The 16,377-nt window shown below is 36.6% G+C and overlaps 1 pseudogene; it reads left to right on the forward strand.

The window, feature by feature from the left end:
- Positions 1-13,415: 13,415 nt before the first annotated feature.
- Positions 13,416-14,292, forward strand: LOC125124137 (ferritin heavy chain-like; annotated as a pseudogene).
- The last annotated feature ends 2,085 nt before the right edge of the window (positions 14,293-16,377 follow it).

Here is a 16,377-nt window from a genome sequence, read left to right on the forward strand (position 1 = left end):
AATTATTTCTCCCCCTCCATGCTCCCTTCCTACATTCTGTGGATGGGAATGGCAGCCTGTTTAATAAGTCATGATTATTGACAGGGTTCTCAGCCCCAAGGAAAAGGGGAGGAGAATCTGTAAATGGTGTCAGTGTTCACTTAGACATATTAGCAGTATTTGTTTTATGTGTAGCTGAGGTCAGCTCTTGTTTTGTAAACCTTCAACAAAGAGTTGAATTATGGGATAAAACACAAGTATGCAAATCCAGCAGAAACTGAGCTGGTTTGCTGACATCAACAAGGGAAATTTTAATGAAAGGGAGATTATGTATTTTCCATAAAGGATGAGTTTAAATAGGTAGGTTGTATGATAATTTAAAAAAATAGCTCAATTTTTTTTTGGTCTGAGATTGCAGAATGATTAACAAAAGGAATAAAATTTTTATTTGAGGGATCATCAGAACTGCTGAAGAATGGCCTGGATAGCTTGAATTTTTTATTCATTTTTTTTGTTTCATTTTTTTTTTTGGTTTCATTTTTGTTTTTGGTTTTTTTTTGGGTGTTTTTGTTTCTTTTTTGTTTCACTTGTTTTGATAGTGTCACCAATGTTCCCAGGAAAGAAATTCTCCTTTTTTTTTTTTTTTCCTGTCTCCTACCTTTAGACTTCAGTAGGTTTTTTTTTCTTTTTCTTTTTTTTCCTTCTTAAATGAAAGGATAGATTATGTTGTAGCACCTGAGGACAGCTAAGAATGACATTTTGGAGACTAACCCACTCATTCTGTAATTGCCAGGATCTTGCTTTTGAATTGAACACAAAGCTTATAGAATGAATGTCTTTGTGTTCATCTTAGGTCTGTCAGAAGGATCCTGTCTGTGAAGGCTGCACAGCTCTTTGGAGTGGAAGAGGCTGGTTCACTCCTAGAACAAATACGCTTGTCAATAGATAATGGGATATTTGCAAGCAAAAGCTGTATTTGCTCTGGGGAATCCCAGTTAAGGGACTGCTTGTTTCTAATGTTCTGTAGGATCAAAGGCAAAGAAAGACTGAACTTGAACACAGAAGGAGGAGAAGGGCTTGGGAGTTGATTCTTATACTCCAATCTAAAAAACATTTGTGAGCCGACCAAAACTTCATGTGTCATTGGGATCTTTTGGGTACGGAGGGCTCCAAACAAGTTGAATTGAAACAGGCCCCCACCAAGACATAATAAAAATGGCAAAAGTTAAAGAGAGGATTCTACAGACAGCAAGAGAAAAACAGAGTTAATTATAAAGGAAACTCCATAAGGCTATCAACTGATTTCTCTACAGAAACATTACAGGCCAGAAGAGCATGGCACGATAGATTAAATGTTCTAATAGGGAAAAATCTGCAGCCTAAAATAATCTACCCAGCAGGCATAATATTTAAAATAGACAATGAAAAAAGAGTTTCTCCAACTAAGAAAAACTAAAAGAACACAGCAACACTAAATTCATTCTATAAGAGATACTGGAAGAGTTCCTCTACCAAAAAAAAAAAAAAAAAGAAGTAAGAAGAAATAGGATGGAGGAAATCATAATTGGAAAATAATAACTCAAATAAGCCAGTATAGAGATCTAAAAGAGGAAAAAAAACCCCGTCAACTAGTGTAAAAGCAATGATAAACACAAGGAACAGCAAAAGGATAAACATGAAGACATTAAAAAATGACATCATGGAGTTCCCATCGTGGCACAGCAGAAACAGATCCTACCAGGAAACATGAGGTTGTGGGTTTGATCCCTGGCCTCGCTTAGTGGGTTGAGGATCCAGCATTGCCATGAGCTGTCATGTAGGTCACAGACGCAGCTTGGATCTGATATTGCTGTGGCTGTGGTGTAGGCCAGCAGCTGTAGCTTCAATTCAAACCCTAGCCTGGGAACCTCCATATGCTGCAGATGCGGCCCTAAAAAAAAACAAAAAACAAAACATCAAAATCATAAAATGTAGGGAAGGAAAGAAAGGAAAAGAAAATCTAACATTTTTTTTTTTTTAAAATGTGGTTGGGCGCATATGACTATCAAGCTAAAGCAAATAGATATAGTTAACATACTTGAAAAACAGGGCAAACACAACTCAAAACCAAACAATAATTCACAAAACTAAAAAGAAGAGTACACAAGGAGTTCCTGTTGTGGCTCAGTGGTGACAAATCTGACTAGAATCCATGAGGATACAGGTTTGATCCTTGGCCTCACTCAGCGGGTTAAAGGATCTGGCATTGCCACGAGCTGTGGTGTAGACTGTAGATGCAACTCAGATCTGGTGTTGCTGTGGTTGTGGCATAGGCTGGCAGCTACAGCTCTGATTTGACCTCTGGCCCAGGAACTTCCATATGCTGTGGTGGGGCCTTGAAAAAAAAAAGAGGACACAAGCAGAAAATAAAAGGAAATCATCAAATCACACACACACACACACACACACAAGGAAAGGAGAAACATAGAATCAACTGGAAAACAAGGCTTAAAATGGCAATAAATACATATTTGTCCATAATTACCTTAAATGGACTGAATGCTCCAGTCAAAAGGCATAGAGTGGCAGACTGGATTAAAAAACAAGAGCCTACAATACGCTGTCTACAGGAGACACACCTTAGGGTGAAGGACACATATAAATTGAAAGTGAGGGGATTGAAAAAGATATTTAATGTGAATGGAAAAGACAGAAAAGCAGGAGTTTCAATACTCACATCAGGCAAAACAGACTTTAAAACAAATGCTGTAAAGAAAGACAAAGAAGGATACTATTTAATGAAAAAAGGATCAATTCAAGAAGAGGACATTACACTCATTGATATATATGCCCCTAATATTGGAGCATGCAAATATAATAGATGTAAAACAACAAACACTAATAGATATAAAAGGAGAAATGGATGGGAATATGACAATAATAGGAGATTTTAACACCTCACTCACATCAATGGACAGATCCACTAGAGAGAAAATCAATAAGGCAACAGAGATCCTAATGACACAATTGAAAGTTAGAATTAATTGATATTTCCAGGATATTATATACAAAACAATCAGAATATACATTATTTTCAAGTGCACATGGTACATTCTCAAGGACCGACCACTACTGGAGCACACAATTAACCTCAAAAAATTAAAAGGCATAGAAAAGAAATTCAACTATCTTCTACGACAACAATGGCATGAAACTAGAAATCAACCACAGGAAAAGAAATGAGAAAAAACTGTCTACATGGAGACTGAAAAACATGCTACTAAAAAACCAACGGGTCAAAGAGGAAATCAAAAGGCAAATTTAAAAAACACCTCAAAACATATAATGAAAACACAACCGTTCAAAATCTATGGGATGCCGCAAAAGCAGTGCATAGAGGGAAGTTCATAGTGATATAGGCCTTAATCATAAAAGAAGAAAATTCTCAAATCAACGACTTAACCTACCTCCTAAAATAATTAGAAAAAGAAGAACAAATAAAACCTAAAGTCAGCAGAAGGAAATCATAAAGATTAGAGAGAAAATCAATAAAACAGAGATTCAAAAACTATAGAAAAAATAAATGAAACCAGAGCTGGTTCTTGAAAGGGTAAACAAAATTGACAAACCCCTGCCCAGACTCACCAAGAAGAGGAGAGAAAGAACTCAAATAAATATAATAAAAAATGAAAAAGAGAAATATCAATGGATAGATAACCCAGAAATACAACAACAACAAAAAACTATAATAGAACACTCTGAACAGTTATATGCTAACAAATTTGATAACCCAGATGAAATGAACCAACTTTCTAGAGACATACAGCCCGACAAAACTAAATCACAAAGAAATAGATCATTTAAACATATCCATGGCTAGAAATGAAATTGAATATGTAATAAAATTCTCCCCACAAATGAACATCCAGGACCAGATGGCTTCACAGAAAAATTCTACCAAATATACAAAGAAGAACTTATACCCATTCTCCTTCAACTTTCCAAAAGGTTGAAGAAGGTATAATCCCAAAGACATTCTATGAAACCACAATCACCCTAATACCAAACCCAGACAAAGATCCTGCAAAAAAAGTTACAGGCCAATATATATGATAACTATAGAGGCAAAAATTCTCAACAAAATTTTAGCCAACTGAATCCAACAACATATAAATAGATCACATACCACGACCAGGTGAGATTCATTCCAAATCACAAGGATAGTTCAACATAGGGAAATAAATCAACAACACACACCACATTAAAAAAAGACAAGTCAAAAACCACACAATCATCTCAATAGATGCAGAAAAAGTATTTGACATATACCAGCATGTATTCATGATTAAAAACTTTTACCAAAGTGGGTATCAGGGAACATATCTTCATATAGCAAAAGCCATTTATGACAAACCCACAGCCAATATAATGCTCAAAGAGAAAAGCTGAAAGCCTTCCCTCTAAAATCTGGAATAAGACAAAGGATGCCCATTCTCACCACTTTTATTCAACAAAGTATGAGAAGTCCTAGCTGCAGCAATCAGAAAAGCAAAAGAAATAAAAGGTATCTAAACTGGAAAGGAAGAGGGAAAATTGTCACTCTCTGTAGATGACAGGATACTATATATAGAAAACCCTGAAGACACCATATAAAAACTGCTATTTCGGATCAATGAATTCAACAAAGTAGCAGGATACAAGACTAACACTCAGAAATCAGTTGCATCTCTGTATACTAACAGAAAACAAATTAAAATTAGAAAACAAATATAAAAATATGATACCTTTTAAAATCACACCTCCCCAAAATACCTAGGAATAAACCTGACCAAAGAGGTGAAAGACTTACATGCTGAGAGCTATATAAAATATTTATCAAGGAAGTTAAAGAGGATTCAAAGAAATGGTAAAATATCCCATGTTCCTGGGTTAGAAGAGTTAATATCATTAAAATGGCCATGCTACCCAAAGCAATGGACAGATTCGATGCAATCCCTACTAAGTTACCCATGAGATTTTTCACAGAACTAAAAACTTCCAAAAATTTATATGGAACCACAAAGGACCCTGAATTGCCAAAGAAATCCTGAGGAATAAAAACCAAGCAAGTGGCATTAGCTTCCCAGAAGTCAGCTACAGTAATCAAGACAGTGTGGTACTGGTACAAAAATAGACACACAGACCAATGGAACAGAATAGAGAGCTCAGAAATAAACCCAGACACTTATGGTCAATTAATCTTCAGACAAAGGGGAGAAGAATATAAAATGGGAAAAAGTCTCTTCAGCAAATGGTGCTGGGAAAACTGGACAGCTGCATGTAAATCAATGAAACAAGAACATAACCTCACACCATGCACAAAAATAAACTTGAATTGGCTTAAAGACTTAAATATAAGACAAGACACCCTAAAACTTCTAGAAGAGAACACAGGTAAAACATTCTCTGACTTCAACTATAGGCATGTTTTCTTAGGTGGTGGCCTCCATGGCTTTGCGAAAGAAGCTGGGCTTGGAGAGGAAGAAGGGTTCCTGGCCCAACCCCTTGGAGTCCACCAGGTCGGTGGCCATGTATATACCTGTGGTGGAGCCCACCACAGCCTCAGGCTGCTCAAACCAACAAACAGAGGCACAGCACATAGCAAACCAGTCTGCTGAGGTTTCACACAACGCAGTCAATACAGCATCAGGGCACACCATCCCCGCGCCCCAGAAGGGCTAGACTGCCTCTCCACCGCCGCCAAATGGCCCCTGCCAGCCAGTGCTAGCTCCTGGGCCGCCTTGGGCTCAGCCCACCACCGCCTCCTGCAAATCAGCTCCCTGCCCTCACGCCCCCCGCTGGGAGAGGTGGTCTGCGGGCGGAGCGGTGTAGGGGACTGGAGCAAAGGAGTGGGTGGTGAGTGGCGCGGAAGAGGGGCGGGTCCGCCAGCGGGTCAGGGAGCCGAGGGGCGCTTCTGCAGCCGGCTAAGCGGCCTCCTGCCCGCTGGCCCCGCGGCTGCTGCTGCCATCACCGACCCCCGCTGACTGCAAGTGCTCCAGCCTCGCCTGCATTCTTGGGGCGGTCAGCCAGGCCCACGTCTCAGGCGTCTGCCTGCACCCCCCAGGGCCTTGCTCCACCTTCCAGGCCAAGCCTGCATGCAGGCTGCGAACAGCCACTCAGGACAGCCGCGTTATCAAGGGGAGTGGGGGGTGGGGTTGCAGCTAAGTCCTAAGGTGCTGCTCTGAGAGTCCCTGGCAAGGTGCACCGGTTCTCCATCCCCTTGCAGCCAAGCCTTGGCCAGCACTGCCTGGTAGAGAGCAATCTGAGCGGACACAAAACTTTTATTTCTAATCAAGGAATTCAGCAAAGTAGCAAGATACAAGATTAACATTCAGAAATCAATTGCATTTATGTATACTAACAATGAAATATTAGAAAATGTATATAAAAATATGATACCTTTTAAAATACAACCCCCCGAAAATATGTTACCATTTTCCAACATATGAAATATGAAAACGCAGAGACACCAAAGATAAGATCAAATCTGAAAACTAAATCCTGGCACCAAACTGCATCACAAATATATGCCAACAAGAATTTAGGGCTGTGGCAACTAGAGAATGTCACTGATGTATTGTGTTAAAGACTGCAGTTCCAGCAATTAGATGCTAACAGTGTCCCATGTGATATCTAGCCTGTACATTATTTTCCTAAAGTCTTAGGGCATTTGTATAATCAGCTCCAGTCATTTAGTCTTAAGAAAAATAGGCAAGACTACATATCTGGACATAAGACATATAAATATATAAGGGAAAACCATCTATATGACAATATTCTAGAGAGAGCTTTTATTAATCCAAGTTTAATTTACTTATCTATTTTCTTATGAGGGTATGTATATGTATGCTCTTATGTTTCCAAACATAGAAGGGTCAAAAGAAAGGGTCTCTTTGAACCTTTCACAGACTTTGTCCTATGTATCTCTTACTTTGGGTAGGATACTGATCTGCATGCTTATCCCATGATAAATTATAATTGCTAGTGTAGTTTTTGGTAAACTGCTTGAACCCTTTTAACAAATTAGCAAATTAGGTTTTGTGAATTCTTCAGACTTGAAATTTATATCTGAAGTGAGTGCAGTATTAGGTATTGTGCTCTTAAACCTCAAAGCATATCTAACTCCAGGTACTCAGAAATTCCACTCCTAGGTATATACCAACTAGAATTGATGACAGGTATTCAAATAAATACACACAGCTCAATGTTCATAGCAGCACTAATTACAATAGCCATAAAGAAAAATGGCCCAAATGTCCTTCAAAATATCAATGGCTACATTAAATATGGTATATACAGTGAAATATTACTCAACTATAAAAACAAAGTACTAGTATGTGGTGTAATGTGGATGAGCCTTGAAAACATTATGCTAATTGAAAGAAGCCAAGCACAAAAATCCCATACTTTATGATTCATTTTATATGGAGTATACAAAATGGGTAAACATTACATATAAACACAGAGAAGACTGGTCATTATCAGGACTTGGGGGCAGAAGAAAGCGAAAAATTCCTTAATAGGTACAGCACTTTTTTTGAGGTGATGGAAATATTTTGGAGGTAAATACAGGTGTGGTTGCACAGTATGGTTTAAATCTACTGACCTTTTTTTCTTTTATAATGGTTAATTTTATATTATGAGAATTTGCTTCAATTAAAGCCAGCTACAAAAGGAAATGAGACTTGATCCTAATTTTTATCTTTATTCCTCAGTCTCTGAAGTAATTCATTCAAATTTTTCTAAGGAAAAAAGCTTTCCTCCTTCTAACTAAAATTCTAGGGCTTCCAAGTTCCATGCTATTGATAATTAACCAAAAACAAGTCAGTTAATTCTTCATTTTAACCTTCTATCCCTAGTTTGTTGAGCATTTTTATAAATATTTGCTTAATATCATTAACTATTCCCCGCATCTGTTGAGGTGACTGGTATTTCTACTTTATTAATGTGGTGAAATATATTGATAAAATAGAAATGATATACCAAACTTGCATTTTGTTCATTTTTGAATTGCTTTACTTTATTACTGTTACACCATTTATACAATTACATACAATTTCAGTGTATCCATTGCACATATTTTGCTGTTCTTTTCTTTTTTTTTCCAGCTAATTTCAGAGGGGAGAACATTAAGTGAGAGTGACTATTGATCACATGGCTCTATATGCTGATAATCTAGAGGATTAATAGAAGAAAACCTACAAAGAAATTTGGTTTTGTAATAATTATGGCCTGGATCTATTTCAGTTTTCCCTTGCTGTATAGAAATTAGCTTAGAATAACATTGTTTTGTAAATCTCATAGATGCATGGATCAGGAATTCAGGCAAGGCATAGCTATGTGATCATTTTGTTTCATGGGCATTGACTGTAGTCACTCAAGGGTATTCAGGTAATGACTGCTCTAGCCTAGAACATAAGAAATGACTTCATATTTTTAAATGATATGGTTACAATAGTATATGAGAGAAAAAAAAATCCAGCTTTGTTTAATTTATATCCTATTGGGGGAGATATAAAACATTTTTTCAATAATTTATATCTACCTAGTAGAACTAGTTGGACACATTAAGGCTATGTTAAAAATAGTTTTTACAATGATTTTTAAAGAAGAGATGATTTTTTAAGAAGCCTCATTCATCATTTACCAGTCCAATTTGATTGAAAATGAATCTAAATGAGTTGACAGTGTTTTCATGGAAAACATCTGAAGGAAAGAAAAGACTTGGTTTTCTTAACAATAACTTCTTGCTCTTTGTTTAGGCCCTAAAATGACTCTTGCTTTTCAAGTGTCATCTTGCTCAATCAGAAAGACTTGGAAAAAATAATGCAACAAATTTTCCAAGTACATTGATTTTAACTTGACATTTCTTCAACTAAAAAATTTATAGTTAAGTCTAGAAATCTTGGTTAACTAAGTGATTCTATATTGGAGCAAAATAGTTAAAAAAAAAAGTTAAATCCACAGCATATTATTTCTTTTAAAAAGCAAGGATACATTCATATATTTCACTTTAATAAATTATAAAGTGTAAAACTCTGGAGATGTCACTAATATGTTACTGCCATATATTCAAAGCATTTCTACAGAGAATTAGGTTAATAGGTCAAAAAGCAGAACAGAAAAATGCAAAAAAAGAAGAAAAGACATGACCTTTTTCAGGTGGTTAGATCCAGTTCTAAGGGTATATTAATTTCTGCTAGCTTAGAATTTGAGGGGGAGGAAACATTTAAAAGATTCATTATCACACCCAAAATCATACAATATATTTCTGTAAAGATTCATTGCTAATTTTTATTTAAATTAATTTTTATTTATTTTGTCTTTCGTCCTTTTAGGGCCACACCGGCAGCATACAGAGGTTGAATCGGAGCTGTTGCAGCCGGCCTATGCCAGAGCCACAGCAACATCAGATCTGAGCCGCCACATCCGTGACCTAGAACACAGCTCAGAGCAATGCCAGATCCTCAACCCGCTGAGCAAGGCCAGGGATTGAATCTGCAACCTCATGGTTCCTAGTCGGATTTGTTTCCACTGCGCCACGCCACGACAGGACCTCCCTAGATTAAGTTAATTTTTAAATCTGAAAAAGTAACATCAATGTGTGGAATGGGTAAAATTTCTAAAGATATAAGCCAAAGTCATTCAGAAATTATTCTCCAATGGCTTCGTATACAGTAAATTCATTAGCTGATGACCTTCTGAAAAAAAAAAAAAAGTGTAATAGCTAAGTAAGTAGGGAAAGGAACAAGGATATTCACAATGACTTTTAAGGTGGTATTATTGTGACATCAATCATTAAATAAGCCATTCTTAATCATAGACTTGGAGAAAAGACTTGTGGCTGCCTGATGGGAGGGGGAGGGAGTTGGAGGGATTGGGAGATTGGGTTTATCAGACACAATTTAGAATAGATTTACAAGGAGATCCTGCTGATAGCATTGAGAACTTTGTCTAGATACTCATGTTGCAACAGAAAAAAGGGTGGGGAAAAAATGTCATTGTAATGTATACCTGTAAGGATAACCTGACCCCCTTGCTGTACAGTGGGAAAATAAAAATAAATAAATAAATAAATAAATAAATAAATAAATAAGCCATTCTTTATTTTCAGTAAATTGGGTCCTAATCATGAGTGGATTTGTTTGGGGCAATAGAATAATCTGCTAAATATGAGACGATGAAAAATTTGTTTCTTATTGTCAGCATGACACTGCGGATGTGCCAGAAATTCCATCAAAAAGCAATATGCTCAAGAATGAGTAAAGGTAGTGGACACACACAGTTTATGCACTAAATAGTTGATGAACATTTGGATTTTTTCAGCCTAGTATCACCCTTTCTTTTTCTTTCTTTCTTTCCTTCCTTCCTTCCTTCTTTCCTTCTTTCTTTATTTCCTCCTTTCTTTCTTTCACTTTCTTTCCCTTCCTTCCTTCTTTGCAACTCTGGGTGTAGAACCTCAACACTTGTATACATTTCACAATCCTTAAAAGAGTTTCTTTTAGTACGAGACCAGGTAATAATCCATAAATTCATATGTGGGATCTGTAAGACAACACAAGACAACTTAAGTTTTTTATCTTTATCCCTGGAAGATCTCAGTTATTCTAGTTATTTACTACATAAAATATGATGGTTATTTGTATACTATGTATGAATTTATATATCTCTGGTATTAAACTCTCAACAAGCTTATATTTATCTCATACCACTTAGAAGTGTAGCACTTTAAAGTTAAATATCTTCAGTAATCTTTAATGATAATGAGGCCTGACTTGGTTATACTTTCTTATTATTTCATTATATAAATATTCGTAAAATTCCAAAAAAATAAGACGAAACTAGATTTCAGAGAAATTAAATTATCAACCCATTAGCATAGCTATTAATACCTGAGCTAGGTCTATGTCCTATATCATTAGCTCTCTTTTCTAGTTCTATGCACATCCTTCTTCCCCTGAGAGATCATTTTACTACAGATGTGGCCAAAGTGCATTCATATAATCATTTTTACCATGTAGTTCAGCACATGTAGAATCATGCAAGGTTTTTGGTTTTTTTGTGTTTTTTTTAATTGAAGAAAAAAGGAGGAGTTCCCGTCGTGGTGCAGTGGTTAACGAATCTGACTAGAAACCATGAGGTTGCGGGTTCGGTCCCTGTCCTTGCTCAGTGGGTTAACGATCCGGCGTTGCGGTGAGCTGTGGTGTAGGTTACAGATGCGGCTAGGATCCCGCGTTGCTGTGGCTCTGGCGTAGGCCGGAGGCTACAGCTCTGATTCGACCCCTAGCATGGGAACCTCCATATGCCGTGGGAGCGGCCCAAGAAATAGCAAAAAAGAGACAAAAAAAAAAAGGAAATCATCTTTTCTATCTCAGAAGAGAATTTGTGTCTCTTGTCCTTGAAGCATCCCTGAGGACTTCAAGAAGAATCAGATAACCTGATATGAGTCCAAATGATTAATATTCATCGCAAACTGAGTAAGTAGTCAATTTCCACAGGTAAAAGGAAAGATTTTTCATCACTTACAAAATATTTTAGAAGCTAAAACTTTAATCTCAAACTAGGTTCTATGTTTTAATATTTAACTCTGAGATAGGTATTCCTAGCTAACACAGAATTAAAGACTGAATTAGGAAATTTAAGGGAACCAATAGGGGAAATAGGGAAGACTCTCTACATATTTAGCTCAATATAGCTATAAATTTGAAAATCATTTTAATTTCCTTAATATGAAATTAAAGAGAGATAATAGTCAGTATAGTAGTAGAAATCAGTAAGGTAGTAGAAATCAATGGCTGTATATAAACTTTAGGAACGTTGTTAAGTGGAAAGAAAATTATCAACCAGCTATTGATTATATACCATCCGATGACCATTATTTGTTTCTCATGGGGGGACATAAATAAATTTAAAATTAATTTCGCTATTTAGCTGATTGATCTAGAAACTACATCAAAGTTTCTGTTTTGTTTGATTTATTTTAATTTCCTAGTCTACTTAGCTTGATTAAAAAATTCATATTTTATGAATTCATATTATATATTTATAAGCATTAAAAATTCATATTATATATTTATAAGCATGTTATTTTGTATTGTTTATAAGACACAGCAGTTCCAAAATTATGGATGTCACAATTAGCCTGCGATGTGGTCAATGGAAATAGCTCAGCGCATTATGTAACAACAGAGAAATTTTTGCTTTAATATTCCTGGCACTGCTAGCAACTTACTGTGTGAGGTTGCTCAGTTCATAGGTCTAGCTGGTCCTCAATTGTCTCATCTATAAAAGAATAATGAGTTCTTTAGTTTGCAGGTTGCTATATGTAGATTAGATAAAATAATGTATATACACTTTACAACCTCTTGTAGCCATTTCATGATTTGTGGTATCTGTTATCACAGCTTTCTTTTTCTCAAGCTTAATGCTTGTGATATTGTTCTCATGTCTACTACTGTAGGTTCCCCAGCTCTTTGAGAGTTGAGGAATTCATTTGATCTTAGTTTTACAGATTAATAATATTATGTTTCAAACATGGTATCCATCTTTCTAGCCTCTTTCTCTCACAGTGAAATCAGTTAAATAATTTAAAAATTTGTTTTAATTTTATTAAATATTAGTTGAAAGAAGTCCCTGCTTCAAGGCATCTTGGATAAAGTAAATTAACTCTCTATATTTTGTCTGCCATTCCTCCAGTTCCCCACATAAATTAGATAGTTGCTCTAATTGAACATGATTTGCAATAAAATACATCTTCATTCAATGTCTTGCATTATGAAATCAGAAATATCAAGTGTTATGAGAAAATTATTATGGACAAAATTATCAGAGAGATTTAAGTTTTATTGACATGTCCCACATCAGGATGCAATGAAAAAGATTCATTTTTAAGATGCTGTACATCAAAAAACAAAAGATGCTGTATATCATTAAATATTGGAATTTACTGGGTTTAATCACATAAAATGATAGTTTAATGTATATTGTTTCATATAACGAGTATAACTAAAAGAAGAGATATATCAAGTTAACTATCAAGTATAGTTAACAAGTATTCATTGCTCAAATCTTTGATAAAAATTTGATTTCATATTTATTTTGTTGGACTTAAAAAATTGAAAAAAATTAAAAAGTCATATTTCATTTGTGAGCATCTTTTGCATAAAATTAACACTTTAATAAAACATTTTAATGCATCTCATAAATTAGAATTATGTAGTCTGACCATGTTTATGTAGTTGAACAAGACATGCAGAGAAATCTTAGTTATCCTTTGATCTGAAGGATAAAATTTCTTAACCTAGGTCACAATAGGTGGTAAATCTGAGATTTAGATGTAAGGTTTTAAAATTCAAATATAATTATTTTAACTTCCACAATTGTGCTACTTCAAACACATGAGTTAAATAAAGATTAGAGTCAGGTAGTCTTCTGCTTCAACAGTGCTTGGTCAGGCACAATCCAGCGCTTATCCCCTGCCCTGGCTGGCAGCTCAGAGCCAGCCTTGGTGCCCCTCTAACCTCCCCAGGGGCACCCCAGCTGCTATGCACTGCCACCACTTTTCCTCGGCCTCCATAACGACTTCGTCCTCTTCACAGGTGCACCAGAACTACCACCCAGGACAGGAGGTGGCCATCAACCTTCAGAGCAACCTTGAGCTCTACGCCTCCTGCATCTACCTGTCCATGTCATACTATTTTGACCACATTGACATAGCTTTGAAGAACTTGGCCAAATACTTTTTCACCTACCTCCTGAGGAGAGAGAACATGCTTAGAAACTGATGAAGCTGCAGAACCAATGAGATGGCTGACTCTTCCTTCAGGATATCAAGAAACCAGACCATGATGAAATGGAGAATGTGCACTACACTTGGAAAAAAGTGTGAATCAGTCACTACTAGAACTGCACAAACTGGCCACTGACAAAAATGATCCCCATTTGTGTGACTGCCTTGACTCCTTACCTGACTGAGCAAGTGAAATCCATCAAAGAATTGGATGGGGTCTTGCACAAGATGGGGTCCCTGAATGTGGCATGGCAGAATATCTCTTTGACAAGCACATCCTGGGAAACAGTGATAATGATAGCTAATCCTTAGGTTGCTTCCTATAGCCACGGGAGGAGGGGGGGCTGTGACTTCCCTGGTCACCAAAGCAGTGCATGCATGTTTGGGTTACCTGTAACTTTCCTATAAGTCCTACCAAAACACCTACTTAAGTTCTTTCCTTAGTAGCATTCCTTCACATAAAGTAATTTGGTACTCCCCCCCCAAAAAAAAGATTAGAATCAAAATAAAGCTAAATTTTCCCAAAATGTATGTCAATTAACATGTATATTTTAGTGCATTCCTTTAGTAGACCACCTATTGGTGCACTTTTCAAAATTTGCTTGTGTATTTTTATTTATTTTGTGTCTTTCTATCACCGAAGTTATATTTTATGTCTTATTCTCATCAGTAAATATTTTGTATGCAATATATGGATTCTTGAAAAAAAGAATGAAAACAAGTATTATTATTCATTTATTTATTTATTGGCTGCTCCTGAGGCATGTGGAAATTCCTAGGCTAGGTCTGGATCACAGCAGCGACCCAAGCTGCTGCAGTGGCAAAGCTGGATCCTTAACCTATTGTACCACGAGAACTCCAAAGTTTTTAAAACATAAATGTATTTTTAATGCTCAAATAATACCTTAATGCATTTTAATGCTAATAATTAATTGTTTTATAAGGTGTATTACTAATATAACCATTCAAACTAAACTAGAATTTTTATAATACATTTGACTATGTATGTACGTTTTCATGAGTAATGTGTCAGTGGTCTGAATTAACAAAGAAATCAGTATTTGGCTTAATTATATATTTGTACTGTAAAGAGTACTGTACTTTAAGGAGTAAATGAGTCTTTAGGGGGTTTTTTTGGGTAGCTCCACATTTAAAAAGCTATTTATTCTATGTATTAAGAAAATTTTTACATGAATCTGGGAGGAAATTTCTGGGAAAAGAAAAATATGTGACTTTCTTTTCCTTCTTAATGTAGTTTTAAGCTGATTTGCTCATCCTCTGTTTGATGTATGGATGCCTCAAAGTGACAAAAATATAGGTGTTTCATGTTAGGAAATAATTGGTAGGTCATTGGATTCAACTTAGACCTATGTACAATAGATTTTTCACTCTTTGTTTTAATCTATAACAGCCAGAGGAAAAACAAGAGTCAGCATGCTGAAATCTTGCTTCTAAATACAATAGATACAATATTTAATTGTTTCAATGATAGAGGCTTTAGATACAGATAGTGGTGAATCCAACATTTCGATTGTTATGCATTATTTTTTTTCTTCATACTCCAGTGAATAAGCAATGATCTGAAAGCTTAGGGAAATACAGTAATGATAAAACTCTACATTGCGGCTTATAGAGTGATTTGCTTCTTTTAGCAAGCCTTTTCTTTTTGTCTTTTTGCCTTTTCTAGGGTCTCGGATCCCGAGCCGTATCTGCGACCTACACCACAACTCACGGCAACGCCAGATCCTTAACCCGCTGAGCAAGGCCAGGGATCGAACCTGCAACCTCATGGTTCCTAGTCAGATTCCTTAACCACTGCGCCACCACGGGAACGCCAAGACTTTTTATAAGTAGTTTTATTATCTATTATCAAGAAATATTTAGGAGTTCCCATCGTGGCGCAGTGGTTAACGAATCCAGCTGGAAACCATGAGGTTGCGGGTTCGATCCCTGCCCTTGTTAGTGGGTTAAGGATCCGGCGTTGCCATGAGCTGTGGTGTAGGTCGCAGACGCGGCTCGGATCCCGCGTTGCTGTGGCTCTGGCATAGGCCGGTGGCTACGGCTCCGATTCGACCCCTAGCCTGGGAACCTCCATATGCTGCGAGAGCGGCCCAAGAAATGGCAAACACACACACACACACACAACTATTTACAGTCAGCCCTTTGGGTACAAAAATTCTACTTTCTTGGATTCCATCAATTGTAGGTCAAAATTATTGGGAAAATAGTAATTTCCAGATTTCTAAAAAGTAAAAGTTTGATTTGCAGTGCACCAGCAACTATTTACATAACATTTACATTGCATTGATAATTTAAAATACATGAGAAGGGGTTCCTGTCGTGACTCATTGGTAATGAACCTGTCTAGTATCCATGAGGATGCAGATTCAATCCCTGGCCTCCCTCAGTGTGTTTAGGCTCCCACATTGCCGTGAGCTGTGGTGAAGGTCACAGATGTGGCTTGGATCCCACATTGCTGTGGCTGTGGTATAGACTGGCAGCTGCCAGCTCTGATTCAGCCTCTAGCCTGGGAACCTCCATATGCCACAGGTGCAGCCCAAAAAAGGAAAAAAAAACATAAATATATGGGA

This window comes from Phacochoerus africanus, chromosome 4, assembly GCF_016906955.1.
Source record: "Phacochoerus africanus isolate WHEZ1 chromosome 4, ROS_Pafr_v1, whole genome shotgun sequence".
NCBI lineage: Eukaryota > Metazoa > Chordata > Mammalia > Artiodactyla > Suidae > Phacochoerus > Phacochoerus africanus.